Raw genomic sequence first — 27,358 nt, 5'->3', positions numbered from 1 at the left:
AAAAAAAAGAGTTTCGGGAAAGCTTCGAGACACAAAGAAATTAACTGGTACCCATGGCCAATGGAGAAAAAGCCCGCTCCGCAACTTCCCAACACAAGGACTACTGCAATAGGAAATGAAAGTTTACTGCAGACCAAATAAACAAATAGCATGCAGCCAAACCTCAGACACCCTCGCCCATCTAGCTTTGACACTAAGCCTGCACTTGGAAAAATATCCAGCTAAACAGAAGCCTCCAAAAAAAGCATACAAAGAAGCCAAGGAAAAAGATACTGAAGCAAGACTGAAATAGAAAAAGAGCAAATAAACTAAATCCAGACCTATCACTCCATGCTCAAAGCTGAAACAATGTGGAAGTCATCAAAACACCATTCCAAAAAATACGAGATAATCACGAATATCTTGAGGTATAATGATACAACTACACCAACAAAATTCAGACCTATTCTATGGATACGGAAAAAACCTCAAATATCTCTGGTCATCAGGAAAATGAACACACTAGACTAGTTGTGTAACGCCAAAAACCTCATAATCCCTCGGCCCAAACTCTCAACAGCCACAACCAAGGATTGCAGAGCAGAAACCTACATACGGGAGAAAATCAAACCCAACGAACCAGACGGACAACTGGCAGAAAAAAAGAACTAGAGTTGCTCCCCTCCACCCACAGACAGGGATGCTTATTCAGGATGACTACAACAACAACAACAACAACCCAGTGAAATCCCACATCTTGGGGTCTGGGGAGGGTAGAATGTACGCAGACCTTACTCCTACCAAGGTAGGATGGCTGTTTCCGAGAGACCCTCGGCTCAATAGAAGCATAAAAAAGGGAGTCAGATAAGGTTAAAAGATTCAAAACGATATTGTAATGAAATAATGCAAGCGACACAGTAAAACAGGATAATCAAGGAATTCAAAGCGATATGGAAATGCAAATAACGAAAGCGGCACAGATAAAATAGAGTAATCAAAGTACAGAAAGTAGCGAATAATAACATAAATCAGAGCACAAGAAATTATAATGCGCTAATGCGCCTACTAATAAGGAAAGATAACGAGACTTATATACTAGCCTTCTACCCTAATGTGGGTCCTCCACATTGTAAATAAAACTGAGCAGAGATATCGAATCCAACAGAAGGCTAGTAGCATTTTTGTGAAAATCACCAGAACGAACTCAAATCACATTATGCAGACCTGATTAAGATAACGTCTCTAACAATCAGGCAGATGGGGCCGACCACCGGGAAGAAACAGGACTGACTGAAACTTGATTACACAAAAAGATTCAAAGAGAACTCCTAAGAAACTAAACGCCCAAAATGATAGTTGCACCCTCTCCCCAAAATTTTGTTTCGTTTCATAAATCTAATTATGCAACGGAGTGATTATGGCTGCAGATAGATCAACTAATAAAAGAACCAAAAATTGAATGGAAACGACCAAGCAACAAAACCACCAAGGGCATGCTAAATTTTCTTCAGAAAATGACTACCAGAAGAGCATCACTTCAAAGAAAATATTGCGAGAAGAAAATCACTTTGATTAGAGAAAAAAACCGAATTGAGAATCTGATACAAATAGAATCCTGAACTACTGAAACCTCAACACAAACCGGAAAAACCAAAGGCTTCTCCATGAAAAGAAGAAATTCACTGCTTTAAGACCGTCCAACAACTGCAAGCACACCAAGTGGCAAAACCCGAATCACTCAGGAAATCACCAGAGATTCCAGAGAAAATACTGAAAACCCATTTTTTCTTGAAGCCTGATGGCATTTAGACTGCAATAAAAGACCAAAGACCAAGAAACAGCGTGCACAGGAATGAATACTGAACACCAACCTCAGGAACGCATGCTGATACTCCATATAACAACAATTTCGACAAAGAGACTAGGGAAGACACTCATAGAAACCAAACTACAAAAAAACCGCAACGCTAATGGACAAACAAGGCTGCTCCATGGAAGGAAGAAATCACCACTCTTAAAGACCAACAGCTGCAAGCACATACATAAAGAAGGGAGCAGTCAAGTGCAAAGCCAAGAAACCATGCCACATAGAAATCACCAGAGATGCCAGACAAGATTGGACCACCCCCTTCTCTCGAAGCCTGAGAGAATATCAAACTCTGAAACTCCCAAATGTATTCCCTCTATCACTGTCACCGTGTGGTCTACATACATCCTTCCAACCAACCAAACAAAATCAAGTGGTTGTGATAAACAAAAGAAAAAGGACGCAGAGAAGTAGCAAGAACACCAAGGAGGAGTACCTTACGGAAAGATCCAAAATTGAGTTTGGGAACTTCATCAGGTGTCCATAACCATCAGGGATCTCATCAGTTGGATCATTGAAAGCATATGCATCTGGATTAAAAACTTCATGACAGCAGAACACAACATACACTAGTGGAAAATATTATCTTAGTTGAGATCCATACAACAGTAACTTTGACAAATAGAAAAGGGAGCCGCTGATTAGGGAAGAAAAATGAATTGAAAATCTCAGTACATATAAAAGCTGAACTAATGAAACCTGAATAATCGACAAACAAGGCCGCTCCATGAAAAGAAGATATCATAAGAATTCACTGCTCTGAGCCTCTGAGTAAGAGGCAACGACTGCAAGAACAGAAAGAAGGGAACTGTTAAAGTTCAGAGCTCACAAAACACATACCACCCAGGAGCAAGAGATCACTAGAGATATCAGATAGGAATTGGAGAAGTCCTTTTCTTGATCCCTGTTAATATCCAGATTGCAGTGCGAGTACCAAAATGGCCAAGAAACCAAACTTCAAAATTCCCAAATTTAATGCTCTATCACTATCATCATGAGATCTACGAACATCCGTCCAACCAAACAAACAAAATAAGCTTGTGTGATAAACAAAAGAAAACGGAAGCAGAGAAGATATGTAGCAAGAACACCGAAAGTAGAGGAGTACGTATCAAAATATCCAGAAGTGAGTTTGAGTACTTATCAGGTGTCCATAACCATCAACCATCAGGGACCCCCCATCAGTTGGAACGTCGAAAAACATAAGCTTCTGGACAAAGCTAAAAATTGCAGCAGAAACTAGTTAAAAAAAATAAAAAAATAAAAAACTACTTTAGTTGAGAAATTCCAGACAACAGCAGATTTGACAAAGAAATAAGCGAACCGCTCTTATTAGGGAAGAAAACTGAATTGAAAATCTCGGTACTCAAAGAAGCCTGAACTCAAGAAAAGGTGGACAAACAAGGCTGCTCTACGAAAATAATAATTTACTGCTCTGTGAGACCGCATGGCTGCAAGCACAGAAAGAAGGGAACAGTTAAGTGCAAAGCTGATGAGACTCAAACCACCTAAGAAACCACTACAGATGCCAGGGACAAGATTGAAAACCCCCTTTTTGTGGAAGCCTGACAATATCCAGATTGCAGTACAAGCACCAAATAGACCAAGAAACAGGGTGCACAGGAACGCATACTGGTGCGATACACAAAAGGAAACAGAAGCAGAGAGGAGCACTTATGGGGCTATCAAAATATCAAAATTGAGTTTTGAGTACTTATCAGGGGTCCATAACAACCATCAAAGGGACCTCAGCAGTTGGATCACATAAGAACATAAGCATTTGGACTAAACTAAAAACAGCAGTGGAATACAGCACAGTGAAAAAACCTGTTTTAGCTGAAAGCTAAGCATTTGGACTAAACTAAAAACAGTAGTGGAATACAGCACAGTGAAAAAACCTGTTTTAGCTGAAAGCTTCCATACAACAACAGTTTAGAAAAAGAGAGAAGGCAACCACTCTGATCAGGGAAGAAAACTGGATCGAAAAACTGGTACACATAAAATCCTGAACTAAAGAAACCTCAACACAAATGGAAAACCAAGGTCGCTCCGTGGAAAGCGGACTTTAAAGCTCTGTAACACCCAATGGCTGCAAGCACAGAAAGAAGGGAACAATTAAGTGCAAATCCGACGAAACCCATACCACCTAAGAAATCACTAGACATGTTAGAGAAAAAAAAATTGAAAACCGCCTTTTTGTTGAAGCCTCATAATATCCAGATTGCCAAGCACCAACACGACCAAGAACCAGGGTGCACAGGAATGCATACCAGATACCAACCTTTGAAATTTCTTAATCTACTCCTCTGTCACCACGTGGTCTACACATCCATCCAACAAACAACATCAAGCTGGCGTGATAACCAGAAGAAAACAGAAGCAGAGGGATGATAAGTAGCTTGAAAATCAAAAGAAAGCTCCTCTACAGTCTACGGTGGTGCTATAAAAGATCCAGAATTGACTTTTGAGCTTGTCAGGTGTCCGTAACAATAAGAGACCTCATCAGTTGGACCATCAAAGATGTAAGCATCTGAACTAAACTAGAAGTGGTAGCAGAACACACTATCCACAATAGTTAAAAGAATCATCTTAGTTGAGAACTTCCACATAGCAGTAGTTTTGACAAAGCTTCGAGACCGAAATATCCAATACCTATAGTCAAAGACCACAAACACTGAAGCAAGACACTAACCCCTGTAGAACACTTTGCGCGCTGACAACTGACACCATACCTAAGACTGAAATTCAATGATGACTGAACCAAATAAGAAGGTAAAAGAAGTCGATGCGAGGGATAAAACAATATTAACATAAACATCTAAATTAACATAAAGATGAAAGACTAATACCAAACCCAAACTGATAGCTCTAATCTATGGTTGAGCACCGTTTGTGACACGTAGGTGAGAATATATGACGAAGTCATACCGTTTTTATAACCAAATCGGCAAAATTTCCAGTCCTATTTGTATTCTGATTCAACAAAAAGGAAATTGCTAGGTTTCAGGGCAGTGATAGCTCAGAGTGTGGCAAAACAGTAGACACCAGCACAGCTTTTCAAAAGTACGGAATAACCCTTAAATGCATAACTGGAACCTGATCTCTAACATAGGAACATCATCTCCGATCACCAAGTGGAAACATGAACACAGAACTAATCGCATAGGGAATATCTCGCATCAAGAAACTCAAAATCAGCCAAAACCAGAAATCAAAGATTGATTTTCCCAGAATTGCATCTAGAATGGATCTCACCAGCTTTCAATTTCTTAACATTGAAAATCAATCAATGGACTGCAATAAGAAACTCACATTACAATACACAAGAAAGTCAAAAACAAATAAACTAACAATTGAGGGTAGGGAGAGCATGTATATAAGAGATAGCCAAGAAATCAAAACCAAGCCGATCGCTCCACCGGACAAACTGCTACATTCCATAAGGGGCTATGGGATGTTCCTCATTCATGGATAAATCTTCTAACACCAAGGATTCTTGAATTTGCACATCAAGTTTTTGGGACCAGAAACCTACACTCCGTATAAACTACGATCGAAGGAAATCATGATACGGAAGGGTGAGATGTATATAAGAGATAGGCAAGAAATCAAAACCAAATAAGAAACAAATAAACTAACAACACAAGGAAATCAAGATTAGGGAAGTAGAGGGAGATGCATATATAACAGATAGTCAAGAAATGAAAACCAAATAGAAACAAATAAACCGCCAACACAAGGAAATCAAGATTATGGATATGTATATAACAGATAACCAAGAAAGAAATCAAAACCAAACCGATAACCAAGAAAGAAATCAAAACCAAACCGATAACCAAGAAATAAATCAAAACCAAACCGATCAAAGCACTGGCAATCACCTCAACTTCCAAAGAGAATCATAACAACAAATGGTCAACTATTCAAACACTGCGACTGCGAACACGCAAGAAGATATCAAGAACCAGTCTCTAATTCGCAAGTGAAACAACATCAAATCTAATAGCAAAATCCTATCCTAGTAGTATATATACACATAAATCACAAGGTTAATGAGAAAAAGAACTAAACCAAAATACACTAACAATTCCTTCATTGTTACTTGTCCAGTATACAGAAAATAGATGTCCACTTTTACTTGTCCAGTTTGGAAAATCAAGAGATAATTTACTATTTCATACCTACTTTACGCTTATCATTAATTTAGGATTGAAAACTTTAAGGAATTGTTAGTGTGTGCACAAACTTAAAGTACGTTTAATTGATTAATTGTTTAGATGATTTACAATAAAGGGGTAATATAGTAAAATTGTCATTTTTTTAAGGGGTTTGCCAAATCAAATAATATGAACAAGTAAAAGTAGTTTGAAACCCACAACTTCATTTTTCTAGTTTTCTTTCTCAATTTTCTGTCATGGTCATTGTCTTGATTTACTGATTTTCTGCTCATTTGAGGTTTGTCATTGTTTTCCCTTTTGCAATTTCATTCTTCGCTGTCTTTATTTTTTTCACCTTAATTTTCACTGAACCTTCATATCAATTTAGACTCAGTTTCTTTTATGTGTAATTGGTTGATCTTATTAAGTTATATCATATTCTTTTTAGTTTTGTCTGCGGGTTATATTCTTTTCCAATGTTATAAAAAAACAAAAAAAAACAAAAAAAAAATCATATTCTTTTTAGTTTTGTCTGTGGGTTATATTCTTTTCCAATGTTATAAAAAACAAAAAAAAAAAAAACAAAACAAAAAAAAAACTGCAAACGGGATAAATATTTAGATACTAAAATTTATATTTTGCAGGCTTGATGGGAGAAAAAGGTATATAATAGAGGGAAATCTAGAGCCACCATTCAAACACCCGCATATGCATCTAAGTTTGGTTCCATGAAAACCTGATATTGATATGAGCGGTACAATTTTGATGTTATGTTAACCAAAAAAAAAAACATATAAGTCATCATATTAATACATCCTTTTTATGCAAATATTATTAAAATTTTATTGAGAATTACAAAATATCTCTAGTGATGGAACTTAGGAGGTAACTGAGTGAATAATCAAGTTGCTTACCCTAAAGAAGATGAAACACCATATGAAATTTCCTAGGCATAATGAAAACAGATAGGCATGCTAACAAAGTTATATCCCACAACTCGAGACTCAGAGAGTATGAAACAAATGCATCCTTATATCTCTCAACTCACAACTGAGAGAGTATGAAAGAGATATCTACATGAAAGGAATAATCAGCTAAGTGTTACAATTACAATTTGAGCACATGAATTAATATCAGACTCGAAGGTACAACCAAATTTCCTTAGGTATGTGTTGACCCTCCTGTGGACCCTGAGGAAATAAGTCACATGGACTAACATTTGCTACAGCATTGTATATCAATTTTTGATACACCAACGTATACTGAAATTGAACATTTCTACAACATCACTGAAAACACACACCTCATTTTCAGGAGATTATCCACGCAGTTAATTACCATTGCAAGCTGGCATTTGATTGTGCAGTGTGCTCTGCAGCACCCATGGAAACCCACACAAGCAATCGCAAACAATAATTATGTTGCATCCATGCACAAGATCCTTCAATATACACCAATTCGCAGACTGGCTAAACACGAACCTAATTATTTAGTTGAATTTTAAGTTGGAAGTCATTTAGAGACACCAATAACAAAATAAGTTCCCAATACAAACGTGGATATCAGAAGTAACATGAAAACAACTAAAATCCCTCCATGCTGAAAATTTGGACTTTGGCCTGCAAGCACAGACCACAGATATCAATATCATATCCACAATCTTGCCAATGAAAGCTTAATCACCACTGCAAACTTATATTTTCAGGTAGTCTGCAGCATTCATGAAACCTCATAGGCTAATAGCGAATATTAAAGAGTATTTTTTGTCATCCCTTGATATCCGAGCCAACTTCCATGCACCTCGATTAATCCGGCAAGTTATCTGCTGTCTCTCACCAGCGCTATTCACAATGGCTGGGACCAGTGGTGGAGCCACACTATGCTGAGGGTGTTCATCCGAACCCCCTCGGCGGAAAAAAACACTGTTTTTACAAGGTTAAAATTATTTTTTATGTATATATAGTAGATGTTGAACCCCCTTAAGCTTCTTCGTATGTCTACTTTTTTATATTTTAAACCCCCTCGGTGGAAATTCTGGCTCTGCCACTAGCTGGGACAAATGTGAAGAAATCGGCTAGTATTTTGCCTCAACAAGAGACATGACATTAATGGTGGAATGATTTTCAAATGCAATGGTGGATCATAGAATGGAGTAGACATTAAAGAAAACAGACTGTGGAGGCAGTCCACTCGCATTGAAACCTCACATGATCTAGATGTAGTTTGCAGCATCCATGAAAACCTACTAACAAACAGCATACCCTTAAAAGAGAACTATACTGTAAACAGGCAATGAGTATCAACAGTTTTTTAAGGTACCACCAGGTCATCAACTATGTAGAAAAGAAATTCACATGATTCTTGAGTACACACATTTATACGCTGCCGGGCTAACCTCTAGCTGAATATTGAGTAGGAAACCAAATACATCAATAGCGAAAAAATATTTCCAGTGTGAAGTGGATCCTCAATAAATCGCAGCAAATGTTAGAAAAGATTGTGATCCTTGGTGAATTCTCCTCACTGAAGATGCAAGAAAATAAGTTGTCCTCACTGAAGATGCAAGAAAATAAGTTGTTATCGCAATATCTATATTGCCATTGCATGATAACCAAGACCACCTGGCCTGAATCCTCTGTCAACTTGCCAATACAAGGTCCTAACCCATCTTAACACATTACATTTTAGCATCCACAGCATTCCTGATTAACCAATATTCGACAGTAGTAAGACATGACATAAATAAAAATAACACCAACAGTATCAGAAATAGGGAGCACATGTTCCATCCGAATCAAGACAAAGAGCAACATTGAATGGACAGACTAACTGCACACTCAAGACCTTCCCTCCTCCTTAATCCGGGCTTGGGACCGGCTGATTTGACAGGCGGAGTTACAGGGGTCAACTAAACAAAAATGTACAAAATTAGACCAAAACCACAAAAGGGAAAGCAAGAACCATTGTCGGTGCCAAGACAAGATAAGACCATATTGTCAAATAAAACAGACCTCAACATAATGCTTTAACTCAAATGCAATCAAGACACAGAGCTGAGGAACAACTGGACATAAGATGGTTTTAAAAAAAATAAGAGGAACAGAGACGGGAAGAACAGACTGGGTTAGAAGGAACAATTTTCTGGAATTGTTGATGAGAGCGAATGTAGGCCTACTGTACTTGGGGATACAAAGTGAGAAACGAATACCTAGGGGAGAATCTAGGATAAATTCACGAATTTAATCGCTAAACAAATAAAACATTGAACTTGTAAATTTAGACTTTGCAATGGCCTTCTAGGTGACATTATAACTCAAAATATTGAAGGAAAAAATTACACGAGTCGAAATAGAGATTCAAAGTCATTGTTCTAGAACACTGTTGGATACGTTCCATCACCAGTGACAATAAGTCATTCTGCTAGAATACTGTGCAAATGTTTCATTATCCTGAAAATTCTCAAAACTTGAATTGAAGACTGGAACAAACTCAATAATTGTGCCTAGAACAAATAATAAGGCACTGCATAGGCTCCCCCCCCCCCCCCCCCCCCACCAGCAAAGGCGAATCTGCACAAACCTACAAAACAAAGATTGAAGACCACCATAGAACTAACCCACAAAACCAACAGAAGAAAGCAGAATCTCACGGCCAAGAAGATAACTTCAACATCATCAGATCTTGTTTAAAGCAACAAAATCAATCTACAGTACCTTGCTTTAGCACATGCAGAAAATAAAAAGTAAATTGAAGTAATAACTTCCAACGTTACCAACTGATCTACCAAATTGGGTGTTGCACATACCACATGAAGGTTCTCAAATGAAGATACAATAAAAGCACATTCCCATTCCACCCCTTCCTTGTCTATTGAGCTAGCAAAACCTAGAAGTTGGGCATCTTCTTTCTTTCATTTCTTCTACATGAAGGTATCTCCTTAGTGCGGGTATCCTTCCACAACAGCAGATATGGAGGACTCCTTCAGACCAAAAAATTTGATTAACGGCACCTAAGCTTAGGGGATACACTTCCTAGAAAAATCACATGGCATTATGTCCTTTTCTAAGTTTGATTATTTACCTCACAAAAAAAGGCTTTTGTACACACAGCTATCTGAGCTAAACGATCTATTTAGTGGAGCAAGCCCCCAGCCTAAGTTCGTGATGCACCTCAAATCCCCAAAACAGGACATATACTATACCCTTGCCCTTCCAGGACAGGAATGAACAGTAGCAGACATGAATTATGATATGACAGTTCATCCAAAGAAAAGCCAGCAGATTTCGAAAAGCTGGACTGAAACAAACATCCACGTTAAGAAAATACCGTTTACCATATATTAATTCACATGAAGTAGAAAACTTTTGGGACATCACTAGAGAGCGCAAAACAGGACTTCAAATGACAAGTTAGCAGCAAAAAAATAAAAATGCCACAGCTCTAGCCCAGAACAATACCTTAGAGCTTTACTAAGAGCACAAAAAGGAACATGTATCGCACGTATAAAATATGAGAAATTCACGGAATAGATAGTCCAATTCCTTCCCTCAGAACCATACTGATTTGCATCTATTTTCACTATTCAAATCTACGACAAAATTGAAAAACCATAGATGCTACCTCCAGAAAAGAAATGTAAGATGTAATTAGTCCTAGTCTTTTTAAGAGATCTCCCACGGGGTGAATGTACATTGACCAATCAGTAATCAAATTCATACCATGAAGAAGTTGCATTCCAAAAACCCTCGTCCACAGTTTCATAGCACCTTGCAACAACTAAATATGATATCCAGAAATCAAATTATCTTATATTATTCACAGAACAATATATAACATAGAATCAAATTTTTACAACACCCAAACCAGTAGTAATACTATTGAAACAAAATAAATTCGACAATTTTCACCAGCAAACTACCAAGGTATATTGTTTCCTGTTCTTCTTTTATTACTTAACCTACATATCTTTGTGATATTTGAATTCAAAATATCATGACTCTACCCACAAAGGAGAGGCAGAAGCATCACCTAAGCAAATTATTACGTCTTCCTCTTTAAGTAGCCTAAATGCCTTCACTTACAATTTAACCAATTCATTTGGCACACAGGAATGTTATTCGGACTGCATAATTTTTTGAAATTGGTAACATTAGCCACCACGCATGACTGCAAAGGAAACATAGTTCAAGAAAGATATCAGACTGCAAACCAAACCTTAATGTGAGATTTAAAGAAAATCTATATTTTACATCGTGATGTTCAAAGGTTCTACATTCTCGATCTCATAAAAATAAACAAAAAGAGCAGGGACTGGACATTCAGAAAGAAGCAACCAACCTCAACAATGCAATTATATAAAAAGAACAGTTGATGAGGTTACTACTGCAGTACGTTCACTCTTTTTTAGTTTAAAAAAAAAAAAAAAAATTGGCATAAGAGGGGTTTTTTTTTAGGGGCAAAGGTAACTTAACTTGGCATAAGTTCTGATCAAAACTTAATTTGATTGTAGATACGTTTCATTTTATTTGTTAAACTCGAGAAAAGGATACCGACCTATGACTATCTAATGTTGATAACATATTATATTGAACTTTTTGTTGAATACTCGAAGTCAAGACCATAGCTCCAAAATTGTATCTCTCTTGTGAACCACTTTCATAATCCAAAAATTCGAGTAGTAAACCCAGACCCCACTTGTGGGGTTTCACGGGATATATATTTGAGTAGTAAAGATTTATTTTCTTAAATTCTAAGTTACAACAATAATTATTTTGCCAAATTTGATATCATTTTATGTCCAGTGTTATCAAAAGCGAAAAGCGCGAAAAAAGCTCTAAGGTCAATTGGGGCTTTTAAGCGCGAAGCGCATATAAAGCATGGGCTTTAATGAAAAAAAGCGCAATGGTGCAAAAATACAAATATATATATGTTTAATCCAAGATTAATAATAATAAGCATGAATAACAAATATATGGACAAAGAAATTGTAAAAATATTAAGATAAAGTGAAATATCAATCATCTAGTGTCACCTCCTCAAGAGAGGCTCATTGGCAAGGAAAAGTATGTCTTAGAGCCTTGATGACGACACTGAAGCGCACATAAAGCTAGGCGAAGCGCTCAACATGTTTTGAGCCTCGCTTCAGGGCTTAAAGCGCGCCTTTGATAACACTGTTTATGTCTTCACAAAAGGGCGGACAAATGACTTGTTAGAGAAAGGAGGTAGTTTCGTTTAAGAAAAACAAAATGAAAAAGAAAATATCACACAAATATAAATGAAAAATACTACAACTTATCACAGTATTGATAATGGGCAGTACATGTATAATAGAGATCATAGTTGGAGAAATGAATTACAGTTAAAATGTTAAAAGGAAGCGAGATTAACACACTAACCATATATTCTTCTACAATTGGGAGATTAAAACACAAACCACATTAGAATTAAATTTACTAAAATCAAGTTGTCTCAAATATTATGTTATCATCATAATAACACTTAAAAAGAAATAGAAAAATATTAGTTTTAAAGAACTGAGGATCACAGTGAGGTTAAAAAACACAGTAAAATTATACGACACACATTAATGTTCTGTATATTTAACATTTTTTCTAGTGTTTCAATTTTGGTGATGCTCACCCAATTCTACGAAAAATAAAGTTCACTTCCTACGAAAAATGAGTACTTACCAAATGTCCATAAGTATCAACCATTAGGGACCTCATCAGGGTCATCAAGGAACATAAGCAAGTATCTTAAGACCAAAAACTAAAAATGGTGTGTTTTCTGTCAGAGAGATTACAAATTTCTGTAAGGTCTTAGCACCAGCTTGGTCCTAAGCTTTCTCCTTTTTTAATATATACAATCTACATAACCTAAAAAGACATGGTAGCAGATCACAACACACATAAGCGGAAAAAAAAAGAACTACATAAGTTGACTTCTTCCATAGATCAACAGTTTTGACAAAGAAGAGAAGGGAAGCACTCTGATTAGGGAAGAAAACTGAACTGAAAATCTGGATACTCATAGAAGACTGAACTAAAGAAACGTCAACACACGTGGACAAACAAGGCCCGCTCCATAAAAAGAGTAATTCACTGCTCTATGAGACCCATGGCTGCAAGCACAGAAAGAAGGGAACAGTTAAGTGCAAAGCTCACCAAACCCAAACCACCTAGAAATCACTAAAGATGCCATAAACTAGATTGGAAAACCACCTTCCCGTCGAAACCAGAGCAAGCACAAAAAATACCAAGAGGGTGCGGAGGAACGCATACTGGACACCAACCTCTGAAATTTCCAAATCATAACCTCTCTTAACTGTCACCATATGGTCTACACATCCATACAACAAAAATAAACCAAGTTGCATGATAACCAAAAGAAACTGGAAGCAGAGAAGATAAGTAGGCTAGAAGACCAAAAGTGGAGGAGCACTTTACAGGGCTGTCAGAAAATGAGCAAGTGCTTATCAGCAGTCCATAACTATAAGAGACCTCATCAGTTGGATCATCGAAGAACATAAGCATCGGGACTAAGAACCTCATGGCAGCAGAATACAACACACCGGTGAAAAATATTATCTCAGTTGAACCTCCAAACAACAGTAGTTTTGACAAACAGAAAAAAGAGCATTTAGCCAATAAAATTGAATTGAAAATCTCGATGCTCATAAAAGACTGAACTCAAAAGCGTAATTCACTGCTGTGTGAAACAAAATGGCTGCAAGCAAGGGACCAGTTAAGTGCAAAGGGGATGAAACCCAAACCACCTAAGAAAATACTAGAGGTGCCATAGACAAGATTGCAAACCCCCCTTTTTGTCGAAGCACGGACAAATCCAGATTGCAGTGCAAGCACCAAAAAGACCAAGAGGGTGCAGAGGAATGCATATTGGATACCAACCTTCGAAATTTCCAAATCTTAACCTTTGTTACTGTCACCATATGATCTACACATCCATCCAACGAAAAAGAGCAGACAAGTGGCGTGATAACCAACAGAAAATAGAGAAAATAAGTAGCTAGAAGACCCAACGGTAGAGGGACACTTTACGACGCTATCAAAGGATCCAAAATTGGCCGTACTTACCAAGACACCTTATCGGTTGAATCATCGAAGAACATAAGCATCTGGAGTGAAAACTTCATCGCAGCAGAATATAACACACTGGTGAGAATATTATCCTAGCTGAGAAACTTCAATACAACAGTAGTTTCAACAAAGTGAAAAGGGACCATTAGGAAAGAGAACTGAATGAAAATCTCGATACTCATAAAAGAATGAACTAAAGAAACCTCAGCTCAAGTAGACAAACTGATCACTCCACGGAAAGAAATAGTCACTGCTCATGGCTGCAAGCAAAGGAAAGAAGGGAACAGTTAAGTTCAAAGCCGAGGAAACCCAGACCACCTAAAAAATCACTAGAGATGCCATAGACAAGATTGAAAACCCCCTTTTTGTGGAAGCCTCACAATATGCAGATTGCAGTGCAAGCACCAAAAAGACTCAGAGAACCCATAATGGATCCCAACCTTTGAAATTTCCAAAACTTAACCTCTATTATTCTCACCATGTGGTCTACACATCCATGCAACAAAAATCGAGTAGCGTGATAACCAAAAGAGCAAAGAAGATGAGTAGCTAGAAGACCAAAAGTGGAGAAGCACTTTACAGCGCTATCAGAAGATGATCGCGAGTACTTATCAGGTGTCCATAACCATAAGATACCTCATCAGTTGGATCATCAAAGAACATAAGCATCTGGACTGAAAATTTCATGGCAGCAGAATACAACACACACTAGTGAACGATGTTATCTTTGTCAAGTAACTTCCATTAAAAACTAGATTGGACAAAGAGAAAAGGGAGCCACTAGGGAAAAAACTGAATTGGAAATCTCAATAATCATAACTGAACTAAAGAAACCTCCAAACAAAACTCAACAAACAAGGTCGGCTCCATGAAAAGAAGAATTCACTGGTCCATAAGCCCCAATGGCTGCAAGAACAGAAAGAAGGGAGTAGTTAAGTGCAAAGTTAGGAAAACCCACACCAAAGGAGAGATCATTAGAGGTGCCAGACAAGATTGGGAAACTCCCTTTCCTTGATGCAGAGACTTCAAAATATCAAACCATCTAGCACTATCACCATGTGGTCTACAAACATCTATCCAACCGAACAAAATCAAATGGTGTGTTAAACAAAAGAAAGCGGAAGCGGAGAAGATAAGAAGTGAGAACGCCAATTTAGGGTTTTACTGTACAGGGCTATCAAAAGATCCAAATTAATTGAGTTAGAGTACTTACCATGTGTCCATAGCCATGAGGGATCTCATCAGTTGGATCACCAAAGAACATAAGCATCTGGACTTAAAAATTTATGGCATACAACGCACTAGTGAAAAAGTAATTTTAAATGAGGAGTTGACAGAGAGAGAAGGGAACCACTCTTATTAGGGAAGGAAACTGAATTGAAAATCTAGATAATCATTCAAAACATTAATTAAAGAAACCTCAACAAAAATTAACAAACAAGGCCACTCCATGAAAAGAAGGATTCACTGCTCATATAATCCACTAACTGCAAGCACTGAAAGGAGGGAACAGTTGAGCGCAAAGCTGGCGAAACCCACCCAGAAAATGCCAGAAAAAATTGAAAAACCTGTCCCTCGAAGCCTAATAATATCCAGATTGCAGTGCAAGCACCAAAATGACCGAGAAACATGGTGCACACGAAAGCATACTGGGTACCAACCTTGCAAATACCCAATTTAATCCTTAACTGTCACCATACAGCAGTAGTTTTGACAAAGACAAAAAGGAGCTATCAGGCAAGAAAACTGAATTGAAAATCTCGATGCTCATAAAAACTGAACTAAAGACACCTTAACACAAATGGACAAACAGGGCCGCTCCAAAAAGGAATAATTCACTGCTCTATAAAACCAAATGGCTGCAAGCACAGAAAAAAGGGAACAGTCAAGTACAAAGCTGATGAAACCCAATCATCTAAGAAAATACTAGAGGTGCCATAGACAAGATCGAAAAACCCCTTTTACCCCCTTATTATCGAAGCCTTGACAATATCAAGATTGCAGTGCAAGCACCAAAAGAGGGTGCAGAGGAATGCATACTGGATACCAACCTTTGAAATTACCAGATTTTAACCTCTGTTACTGTCACCATATGATCTACACATCCATCCAACAAAAAGGAACAGACAAATGGCGTGATAACTAAAAGAAAAATGGAGAAAATAAGTAGCTAGAAGACCAAAGGTAGAGGACACTTTACGTCACTATCAAAAAATCCGAAATTGACCGAGTACTTGCCGGGTGTCCATAACCATAAGAGAGACCTCATCGGTTGAATCATCGAAGAACATAAGCATCTGGAGTAAAAACTTCACGGCAGCAGAACATACAACACACACTGGTGAAATTATTATCTTAGTTGAGAAACTTCGAAACAACAATTGTTTCATCAAAGAGAAAAGGGAGCCATTATGGAAGAGAACTGAATTGAAAATCTCGATACTCATAAAAGACTGAACTTAAGAAACCTCAGCTCAAATGGACAAATATGATGTCTCCTTTAACTGCTCATGGCTGCAAGCAAAGGAAAGAAGGGAAAAGTTAAAGTGCAAAGCCGAGGAAACCCATACCACCTAAGAAATTACTAGAGATGTCATGGACAAGATTGAAAACCCCTTTTTTGTGGAAGCCTGGCAACATCCAGATTGCAGTGCAAGCACCAAAAAGACCAAGAGGGTGCAGAGAACGCACACTGGATCCCAACCTCTGAAATTTCCAAATCTTAACCTCTATTACTGACACCATGTGGTCTACACATCCATATAACAAAAACCAAGTGGCGTGATAACCAAAAGAGCAGAGAAGATAAGTAGCTAGAAGACAAAAAGTGGAGGAGCATTTTACAGCGCTATCAGAAGATGATCGCGAGTACTTATCAGGTGTCCATAACCACAAGAGACCTCATCAGTTCGATCATCAAAGAACACGTAAGCATCTGGACTAAAAACATCATGGCAGCAGAATACAACACACACTAGTGAACAATATTATCTTTAGTTGAGAAACCTCCATACAACAGGAGTTGGACAAAGAGAAAAGGGCGCCATTAGGGAAGAAAACTGAAATGAAACGGCTGAACTAAAGAAACCTCCAAACAAATCTCAACAAACAAGGTCGCTCCATGAAAAGAATTCACTGGTCCGTAAGACCCGATGGCTGCAAGCACAGAAAGAAGGAAGCAGTTAAGTACAAAGTTCGCAATACCCATACCACACAAGAGATCGCTAGAGGTGCCAGATAAGATTGAAAAACTCCCTTTTCTCTCAACGGACACTGTGAGACCAAAATACCAAACATTGAAATTTCCAAATCAAACCATCCATCACTATCACCATGTGGTCTACAAACATCCATCAAACCAAACAAAATCAAGTGGTGTGTTAAACCAAAGAAAGCGGAAGCAGAGAAAATAAGTAAGAGAGACCACCAAATGTAGGCAGAATCAATCGAACCAAAATTAATTGAGTTAGATTACTTATCATGTGTCCATAACCATCAGGAATATCATCAGTTGGACCACCAAAGAACATAAGCATCTGGACTAAAAAATAAAGATGGCAGCAGGATACAACACATTGGTGGAAAAAAAAATAGACGAGGACAACAGCAGTGTTGAGTGTTGACAGAGAGAGAAGGGAACCACGCTGATTAGGGAAGAAAACTGAATCTAGATAATCTTTAAAAGCATTAATTAAAGAAACCTCAACCAAAATTGACAAACAAGGCCACTCCATGACAAGAAGGATTCACTGCTCGTAAGACCCAACAGCTGCAAGCACCTAACGAAGGGGACAGTTATAGTGCAAAGCTGCCGAAGCCCACACAACAAAATAGGAAATCACTAGAAAATGCCCAGACAAGATAGAAAACCCCGTGTCGCGAAGCACAGGAATGCAAACTGGACACCAACCTTGCAAATATCTGAATCGAATCCTCTGACTGTCGCCGCATCCATCCAACAAACAAATCAAGCTGCCATAACACACAAAAAATAACAGAAGCAGAATAGATAAGCAGCGAGAACACAAAAATAGGTAGGACTTACGGGGGCTATCAAAATATCCAGAATTGAATTTTGAGTATTTATCAGGTGTCCATAACCACCATCAAACATCGACCTAATCAGTTGGATCACAGAAAAACATAAGCATCTGGACTAAACTAAAAATGGCAGTGCAGCACGCAGTGGAAGAACTATTTTAGCTAAGAACTCCCATAACAGCAGGCTTTGACAAAGAGAGAAGAGAACCACTCTGATTAGGAAGAAAGCTGGATTGAAAAACTCATACTCATAAAATCCTGAACAAAAGAAACCTCAACACAAATGGGCAGAGACAAGGAAGCAAGGTGAAAAGCTGAATGCAAAGCTCTGTAAGACTCGATGGCTGCACGCATAGAAAGAATGGAACAGTAAAGTACAAATCTGGCGAAACCCGTAGTACCTAAGAAATCACTAGACAAATCAGAGACAAGATATTACAAAAAGAACCTTTGTTGAAGCCTCACAATATTTAAATATAATCCGCATTACTGTTCAAAGTGGTATATACGCATCCTTCCAACAGAGAAACTCAAGCTGGTGTGATAAGCAACAGAAAACGAAAGCAGGAAAGATAAGAAGCAAAAACACCAAATATAGAGGACCAGAATTGAGTGAGTACTTATCAGATGTCTATACCCATAAGAGATCTCACTAATTGGAATATCTGAAAAACACAAGCAGCGGGACTAAAAAAAAGGAAATGGCACACAATACATTATACACACTTGTAGAAAGAATTATTGCAGTTGAAAACTCCAACATAACTGCAATTTTGACAAAGAGAAGGGAATCTCTATGATCAGGAAAGAAACTGAACTGAAAATCTAGATACTCTAGAAAGCCTGAACCAAGTAAAACCTCAATGCCAGTAGACAAACAATGTTCCATGAAAGGAAGTTTTCACTGCTCTGAAAGACACAACGACTGCAAGCACAAAAGGAAGGGAACAGTTAAGTTCAAAGCCGGCAACACCCATGCCACATAGGAGAGATCACTAGATATGCCAGACAAGATTGCAAGACTTCCTTTTTTTGGTGCAAGAGATGCAAGAGACAAGATTGAAAACCCCCTTTTTTTGTCGAAGCCTGACAATATCCAGATTGAAGTACAAGCCCCAAAATGGCAATAAACAGGGTGCACAGGAATGCCCACCGGACACCAACCTTTGAAATTTCCAAATCTAATCCTCTTGACTGTTACCACACATCCACCCAACAAACAAAATCAAGCTCATGTGATACACAGAAGAAAACGGAAGCAGAGAAAATAAGCAGCAAGGATCACTAAAAGAAACTAGAAGCAAAGAACATAAATAGGCTAGAAGACCAAAAGTGGAGGAGCACTTTACAGCGCTACCAGCTGTCCATAACCATAAGAGACAACATCAGTTGGATCATCGAAGAACATAAGCATCTGGACTAAGAACCTCATGGCAGCAGAATACGACACACTGGTGAAAAATATTACCTCGGTTAAACCTCCACACAACAGTAGTTTGACAAAGAGAAAAGGGAGCTTTTAGCCAAGAAAACAGAATTGAAAATCTCGATGCTAATAAAAGACTGAACTAAAGAAACCTCAACACAAATGTACAAACAAGGCCGTTCCAAAAAGGGGTAATTCACTGCTCTGTAAAACCCAATGGCTGCAAGCACAGAAAGAAGGGAACAGTAAGGTGCAAAGCTGATGAAACACAAACTACTTAAGAAAATACTAGAGGTGCCATAGACAAGATTGGAAACCCCATTTTTGTCGAAGCCCAGGCAAATCAAGATTGCAGTGCAAGCACCAAAAAGACCAAGAGGGTGCAGAGGAACGCATACTAGATACCAACCTTCGAAATTTCCAAATCTTAACCTCTGTTACTGTCACCATATGATCTACACATCCATCCAACAAAAAAGAGCAGACAAGTGGCGTGATAACCAACAAAAAACATAGATAAGTAGCTAGAAGACCAAAGGTAGAGGAACACCGCTATCAAAGGATCCAAATTGACTTGCTTATCAGGTGTACATAACCATAGGAGACACCTCAGCAGTTGGAGCATCGAAGAACATAAGCATCTGGAGTTAAAACTTCATCGCAGCAGAATATAACACACTGGTAAAAAATATCTTTGAGAAACTTCAATACAACTGTAGTTTCAACTTTCAACAAAGACAACAGGGACCATTAGGAAAGAGAACTGAATGAAAATCTCGATACTCATAAAACACTGAACTAAAGAACCTTAGCTCAAATAGAAAAGCATGACCACTCCACGAAAAGTAGGTGTCACTGCTCATGGCTGCAAGCACAGAAAGAAGGGAACAGTTAAGTGCAAAGCTGATGAAACCCATATCACCTCAGATATCACTAGATATGCAAGAGCCAGGTTGAAAACCCCCTTTTTTGTCGAATCCTGACAATATCCAGATTGGAGTACAAGAACCAAAATGGCAAGGAACAGGGTGTAGAGGAATGCATATTGAAATTTCCAAATCTAAACCTCAACTGTTACCGGCAAATCCATCCAATAAACAAAATCAAGCTAGCCTGATAAACAGAAGAATACAGCAGCAGAGAAAATAAGCAGCGGGAACACCAAAAGAGAGGCACTTTACGGGTCTATCGAAATATCCGGAACTGACTTAGAGTACTTAATCAGGTCCATAAGCAACCACCAAGGCCTCATTAGTTGGATCGTCAAAGAACATAAGCATCTGGACTAAACACTAAAATTGGCAGCAGAACACAACAAACACTAGCAAGAAACTAAACACTAAAAATGGCAGCAGAACACAACAAACACTAGAGAGAAAACTATTTTATTTGAGAATGAAAATTTCTGTACTCAGCCTAAACTAAAGGAACCTCAACACAAATGGACAAACAAGGCTGCTCCATGAAAAGAATGCTCTGTAAGACCCAATGGCTGTTGCAAGCACAGAAAGAAGGGAAGAGTTAAGTGCAAAGCTGATGTAACCCATGCTACCTAAGAAATCACTAGGAAAAATGCCAGAGACAAGATTTGAAACCCCCTTTTTGTCGCAGCAAAGACAATATCCAGATTGTAGCGCAAGCACCAAAAAGGCAAGAAATAGGGTGCACACACAAGCATACTGGAAACCAACCATTGAAATTTCCAAATCTAATCCTCTCAACTGTTACCACACATCCGTCCAACAAACAAAATCAAGCTTGCGTGATAAACAGAAAAAACAGCAGCAGAGAAAATAAGCAGCGAGAACACCAAAAGAGCGGAGCACTTTACGGGGGCTATCGAAATATCCAGAACTGACTTCAAGTACTTAATCAGGTGTCCATAACCATCAACCACCAGGGCCTCATGAGTTGGATGGTGAAAGAACATAAGCATCTGTACTTAATACTAAAAATGGCACCAGAACAAACAAACACCAGTGGGGAAAAAAACTATTTTGGTTGAGAAACGAAAATTTCTGTACTCATAAAAGCCTGAACAAAAGGAACCTTGACACAAATGGACAAACAAGGCCGCTCCATGAAAAGCATAATTCATGGCTCTGTAATGGCTGCTGCAAGCACAGAAAAAAAGGAATGGTTAAATGCAAAGCTGATGTAACCCATACAACCTAAGAAATCACTCGGAAAAATGCCAGAGACAAGATTCGAAACCCCCTTTCTGTCGCAGCAAGACAATATCCACATTGTAGTGCAAGCACCAAAATGGCAAGAAACCAGGTGCACACAAACGCATACTGGACACCAACCTTTGAAACTTCCATTTCCAAATCTAATCCTCTTAAACTGTTACCACACATCCATCCGACAAACAAAATCAAGCTTGTGTGATAAACAGAAGAAACGGCAACGGCAGCAGAGAAAATAAGCAGCGAGAACACTAAAAAGAGGCGCACTTATGGGGCTATCGAAATATCCAGAACTGACTTCAAGTACTTAATCAGGTGTCTATAACCATCAATCACCAGGGCCTCATCAGTTGGATGGTCAAAGAACATAAGCATCTGTACTAAAAAACTAAAAATGGCACCAGAATAAACAAACACTGGTGAAAAAAAAAAAAAACCTATTTTGGTTGAGAAATGAAAATTTCTGTACTCATAAAAGCCTGAACTAAAGGAACCTTGACACAAATGGACAAACAAGGCCGCTCCAAGAAAAGCATAACTCATGGCTCTGTATTGCCTGCTGCAAGCACAGAAAGAAGGAACGGTTAAATGCAAAGCTGATGTTACCCATACTACCTAAGAAATCACTAGGAAAAATGCCAGAGACAAGATTCGAAACCCCCTTTCTGTCGCAGCAAGACAATATCCGGATTGTAGTGCAAGCACCAAAATGGCAAGAAACGGGGTGCTCAGAGACGCATACTCGATACCAACCTCTGAAATTTCCCATCTAATTTTCTTAACTGTTACCAGACATCCATCCAAGAAACAAAATCAAGCTGCATGATTTCACAGAAGAGAACGGAAACAGAGAAAATAAGTAGCGAGAAAACCAGAACAGAGGAGCACTTTACGGGGCTAACGAAATATCCGGAACTGAGTTTAGAACTTAATCAGGTGTCAACATCCATCAACCGCCAGGGCCTCATCAGTAGGATGGTCAAAGAACATAAGCATCTGGACTAAAAACTAAGATGGCAGCAGAATACAACAACATCAGCGAAAAAAACTATTTTAGATGAGAAATGAAAATTTATGTACTCATAAAAGCCTGAACTAAAGAAACCTCAGCACAAATGGACAAACAAGGCCGCTCCATGAAAAGAACAATTCATGGCTCTGTAAGACTCAATGGCTGCAAGCACAGAAAGAAGGGAAGAGTTAAGTGCAAAGCTGATGTAACCCATACTACCTAAGAAATCACTAGGAAAAATGCCAGAGACAAGATTCAAAACACCCTTTTTGTCGCAGCAAAGACAATATCCAGATGGTAGAGCAAGCACCAAAATGGCAAGAATTAGGGTGCACACAAACGCATACTGGACACCAACCTTTGAAATTTCCAAATCTAATCCTCTTAAACTGTTACCACACATCCATCCAACAAACAAAATCAAGCTTGTGTGATAAACAGAAGAAACGGCAGCAGAGAAAATAAGCAGCGAGAACACCAAAAAGAGGCGCACTTATGGGGCTATCGAAATATCCAGAACTGACTTCAAGTACTTAATCAGGTGTCCATAACCATCAATCACCAGGGCCTCATCAGTTGGATGGTCAAAGAACATAAGCATCTGTACTAAAAAACTGAAAATGGCAGCAGAATACAAACAAACACTAATTCTCTAATTCATATAAATCTGAATCATCTAATAATTATCTTAGATCTTCTTGATTAAACACTGTGAATACCCATGAGATATCAACAATCTCTAATTCCCAAGTGAAAAGAGCACCAAATCTAACATCAAAACGGACCTACACAATGAAACAAATAAACTGCTCATCGAAAGAAATCAAGATACGCAAGAAAAGGGTAGTGTTAGGTCAATATAACTGATGGCCAAGAATTCAGAACCAAACAGATACAGTCCACAGGACAAATTAGTAATTCCCAAAAGAAGGCAATCACCTAATCTTATATTGATAAAACGCTGCGAACACCTCTAACTCTCAAGAGAATCATGTAAATCAGAACACCAAACGGTCTCAATATTATTAGAGCAAGGCCGCTCCATGAAAAGAGTGATTCACTGTTCTGTCAGACCAACTGCTGCAAGCACAGAAAGAAGGGAACAATTAAGTGCAACACTGACAAAACCCATACCACCTCAGACATCACTAGAGAAGCAAGAGACAAGACTGAAAACCCCCTTTTTTGTCGAAGCCTACATAATATCCACATTGGAGTACAAGCACCAAAATGGCAAAAAACAGGGTGCACAGGAATGCAAACCGGACACCAACCTTTGAAATTTCCAAGTCTAATCCTCTTAACTGTGACCGCACATCCATCCAACAAACAATATCAAGGTTGCGTGATACACAGAAGAAAACAGAAGCAGAGAAAATAAGCAGCTAGAACACCAAGAGAGAGGAGCACTTTACGGGGCTACAGAAATATCCAGAACTGACTTTGAGCACTTAATCAGGTGTCCATAACCATCAACCACCAGGCCTTATCAGTTGGATCATGGATGGTCGAAGAACGTAAACATCTGGACTAAATACTAAAAATGGCAGCAGAATACAAGAAACACTGGTGAGAATAACCATCTTAGTTGACAAATGAAAATTTCCGTTATCATAAAAGCCTGAACTAAAGAAACCTCAACATAAATAGATAAACAAAGCTGCTCCATGAAAAGAATACTTCACGGCTCTGTAGGACCCAATGGCTGCTGCCAGCACAGAAAGAAAAGGAACAGTTAGGTGCAAAGCTGATGAAACCCATACCACCTAAGAAATCACTCGAAAAGATGCCAGAGACTAGATTCGAAACCCCCTTTTGGTCGAAGCCATATCCAGATTGCAGTGCAAGCACGAAAATGACCAAGAAATAGGGTGTACATGAACGCATACTGGGTACCAACATTTGAATTATCCAAATCTAATCCTTCTGTCACTATGTGGTCTACACATTCATCCAACAAACAAAATCAAGCTGGTGTGATAACCAAAAGAAAACAGAAGCAGAGAGAAAATAAGTAGGCTAGAAACTCAGAAGTATGGGAGAGGAGCACATCACGGCGCTATCAAAGATCCAGGACTGACTGAGCACTTTAAGTAGTTAACAGGTGTCCATAACCATAAGAGACCTCATCAGTCAGATCATCAAAAAAGCAAGCATCTGAACTAAAAACTAGAAATGGCAGACCGCACTTATCTTAGTTGAGAACTTCCACATAGCAACAGTTTTGACAAGGCTTTGAGAGACCGAAACATCCGATACCTATTGCCCAAGACCTGGGAACTGCTGCAACTTCCCGACCTCAAACACCAAAACAAGGTCACATAAATCAGAAATACAGAATAAACCCTATATCCATAACTGGAACCTGATAGCAAACGTAGCATCATCATCTCCAATCATCAAGGGGAAACATAAACACAGAACTCATAGCGTAGAGGAATCTCACAACAAAAACCTCAGAATCTCCAAAAACCTGAGGCCAAGCTTGATTCCCTCAAAAATTGCATCAAGAATGGACCTCACCAGCCTTGAATTTCTTAACATTGAAAATCAATCAAAGAAGTGCAATTAGGAACTCAGATACGCTGTAATACACAAGAAAAGGGTCAAGGATAAGAACAAAATAAATAAATAAATAAATAAACCACACACAAGGAAGGAAAGCAAGGATATGAACATTGAGACCAAGGTAACTGTAGCAAGAAGAGGAAAAAAGAGAATTCCTCCAAGGCTATTTTGAGGGGCAGTGGGTGAAGGTACTAGTTTGCAATTCCATGAGAAGAAATCATCCACCTTCAAGAAATAGAAGAACAATCATGAAATCAACTGTAAGGCACTCCTACCCAGACCTAATCAAACATTGGCAACATACAAACAACATCACTAATCAACAAATTGGAAAAGAAATACCCACGAGATATCAAAAAACAATCTGTAATTCTCAAGCGAAAGAGCACCAAATCTAACAGCAAAACGGATTGAAACCCACAAAGCTATATTTATTATACAGAGAATTGGAAATCAAGAAAAGGGTAGGCCAAGAAACAAAACCAAACCGATCAATCTAGCAGATATTAATCATCAAGCTATCTCTGTAATAAAATCATTCAGATATTGATCAAACGCTGCGAACACCCACAAAGATATATCAACAAACTATCTCTAATATTCCATGGAATTGATCAAAACTTTTTCAATCCAAATTTGTTCTTTCAAAATCTTGAATTGAATCGATCTAATACTACTCCACGAAAACTAAGAAAGTAAGTCTCACATCTCACATATTTTACAAAGGCTGCAAGAAGATATCAACAAACAATTCTCTAATTCTCAAATCCAAATATATAGGCGGAACTCAAATTCTCAAATCAAAGGATTGAAACCCACAATACAGAGAGAAACAAGAAACCAAAACAAACAGGGATGGAATAATTGCATTCCAAGCGACTCTATTTATAAGTGTGGTGGGGTTTGGATGGACGGCTACGATCTAAAGCCATCAAGATAAAGAACGCGGTATTGGACCAACAATATTTCAAAGGCTGTGGCTTAGGGTCCGTGTCTTTGACTTGTACTTTCTAGTTTCTTTTTGCACGTGTAATATCAAGACAAGAATAATTATTAATTAATTTTAATATTAAATCATTTAAAAATTCGAACCAACCAAATTATTTAAAAATTTGAACCAACCCCGTTCCACAAAATGTAACCTTCTAAGTTGGAATTTTTTTTTATTATTATATTATATATATAAAGGAATACATATACATGAATTCAAAATTCTTAAATATCGTCTGCATCTTCTTTAAAATTATTTTTGTTAAGTTAGTTAAAAGAAATTTATACAAGGTACAAATACTAAATATAATCATATTTTACCTCATATTTCTTTATTATACAATTTTTTTTTTGTATGTTTCCTTCTATCAGTGTGGTTGACCTATGATGATTCGAATTTTAATTATTGATATATCTCTTCAAAGTGCAACATATATTAGTGGGGTTATTTTTAAAGTTTTCCGCAAAATCTATCTAAACAATTAGGATTTCAAAACGTGAAAATAAGGTTTGCTTAAAAAAATTCATGGTGCTATCGAGGGACTTTTACTAGGTCAATAACCCTGGCAAGGAAGTTGCTTGATTCAGAACAAGTCCAACAAAAGCCTTCAACGCCACCTCCGCTTAGCGGGCATAACAATAGGGCCACCGTCTGAATCCGAACAGTTCGCCTGGGTTATTCTCTGTCTGACCTCAGTACCATCCTCGGTGAATCCTAATTAATTAAAGCATTTTCACCATAATTTCTAGTAGTCTAGTGTGATATAGCTCAACACAAAGTGCTTAGCCTATCATTTAGGCTAAATATAAATATGTAATTTAAAATAAAACAAAATAAAGGGAAATAAAATTACCTAATTTATGGATGTTGTGCTCAACAGAGATGAATGTATATCAAACAGCGAACTTTTATTTAGAGAGTATTTTTACAAGAGAGAAAAGAGAGTGTTTTCGAACGTGCCTTCTACCTTCAACAAATGATCCTTTTATAACGGATCCATAACGACAAAATTAAAAGATAAGAATGGCCAAC

General features: G+C 38.1%; 1 long non-coding RNA gene across 40 annotated transcripts in view; it reads right to left on the bottom strand.

The window, feature by feature from the left end:
• LOC132606393 (uncharacterized) overlaps window positions 1–26,186 on the bottom strand; it is a 33,812-nt gene extending 7,626 nt beyond the window's left edge. For 11 of the 40 annotated variants that reach the window (XR_009569814.1, XR_009569818.1, XR_009569820.1 and 8 more), the window contains exon 1: window positions 52–26,186. This is a non-coding gene — a long non-coding RNA (uncharacterized LOC132606393). Of the gene's footprint in view, window positions 1–45 lie in introns of all 40 variants that reach the window. The other 29 variants (XR_009569852.1, XR_009569850.1, XR_009569851.1 and 26 more) reach the window with 29 other exon arrangements.
• Window positions 26,187–27,358: the final 1,172 nt, after the last annotated feature.

This window comes from Lycium barbarum, chromosome 8 (genome assembly GCF_019175385.1).
Source record: "Lycium barbarum isolate Lr01 chromosome 8, ASM1917538v2, whole genome shotgun sequence".
Lineage (NCBI taxonomy): Eukaryota > Viridiplantae > Streptophyta > Magnoliopsida > Solanales > Solanaceae > Lycium > Lycium barbarum.
This window is presented reverse-complemented; position numbering and strand designations above follow the sequence as displayed.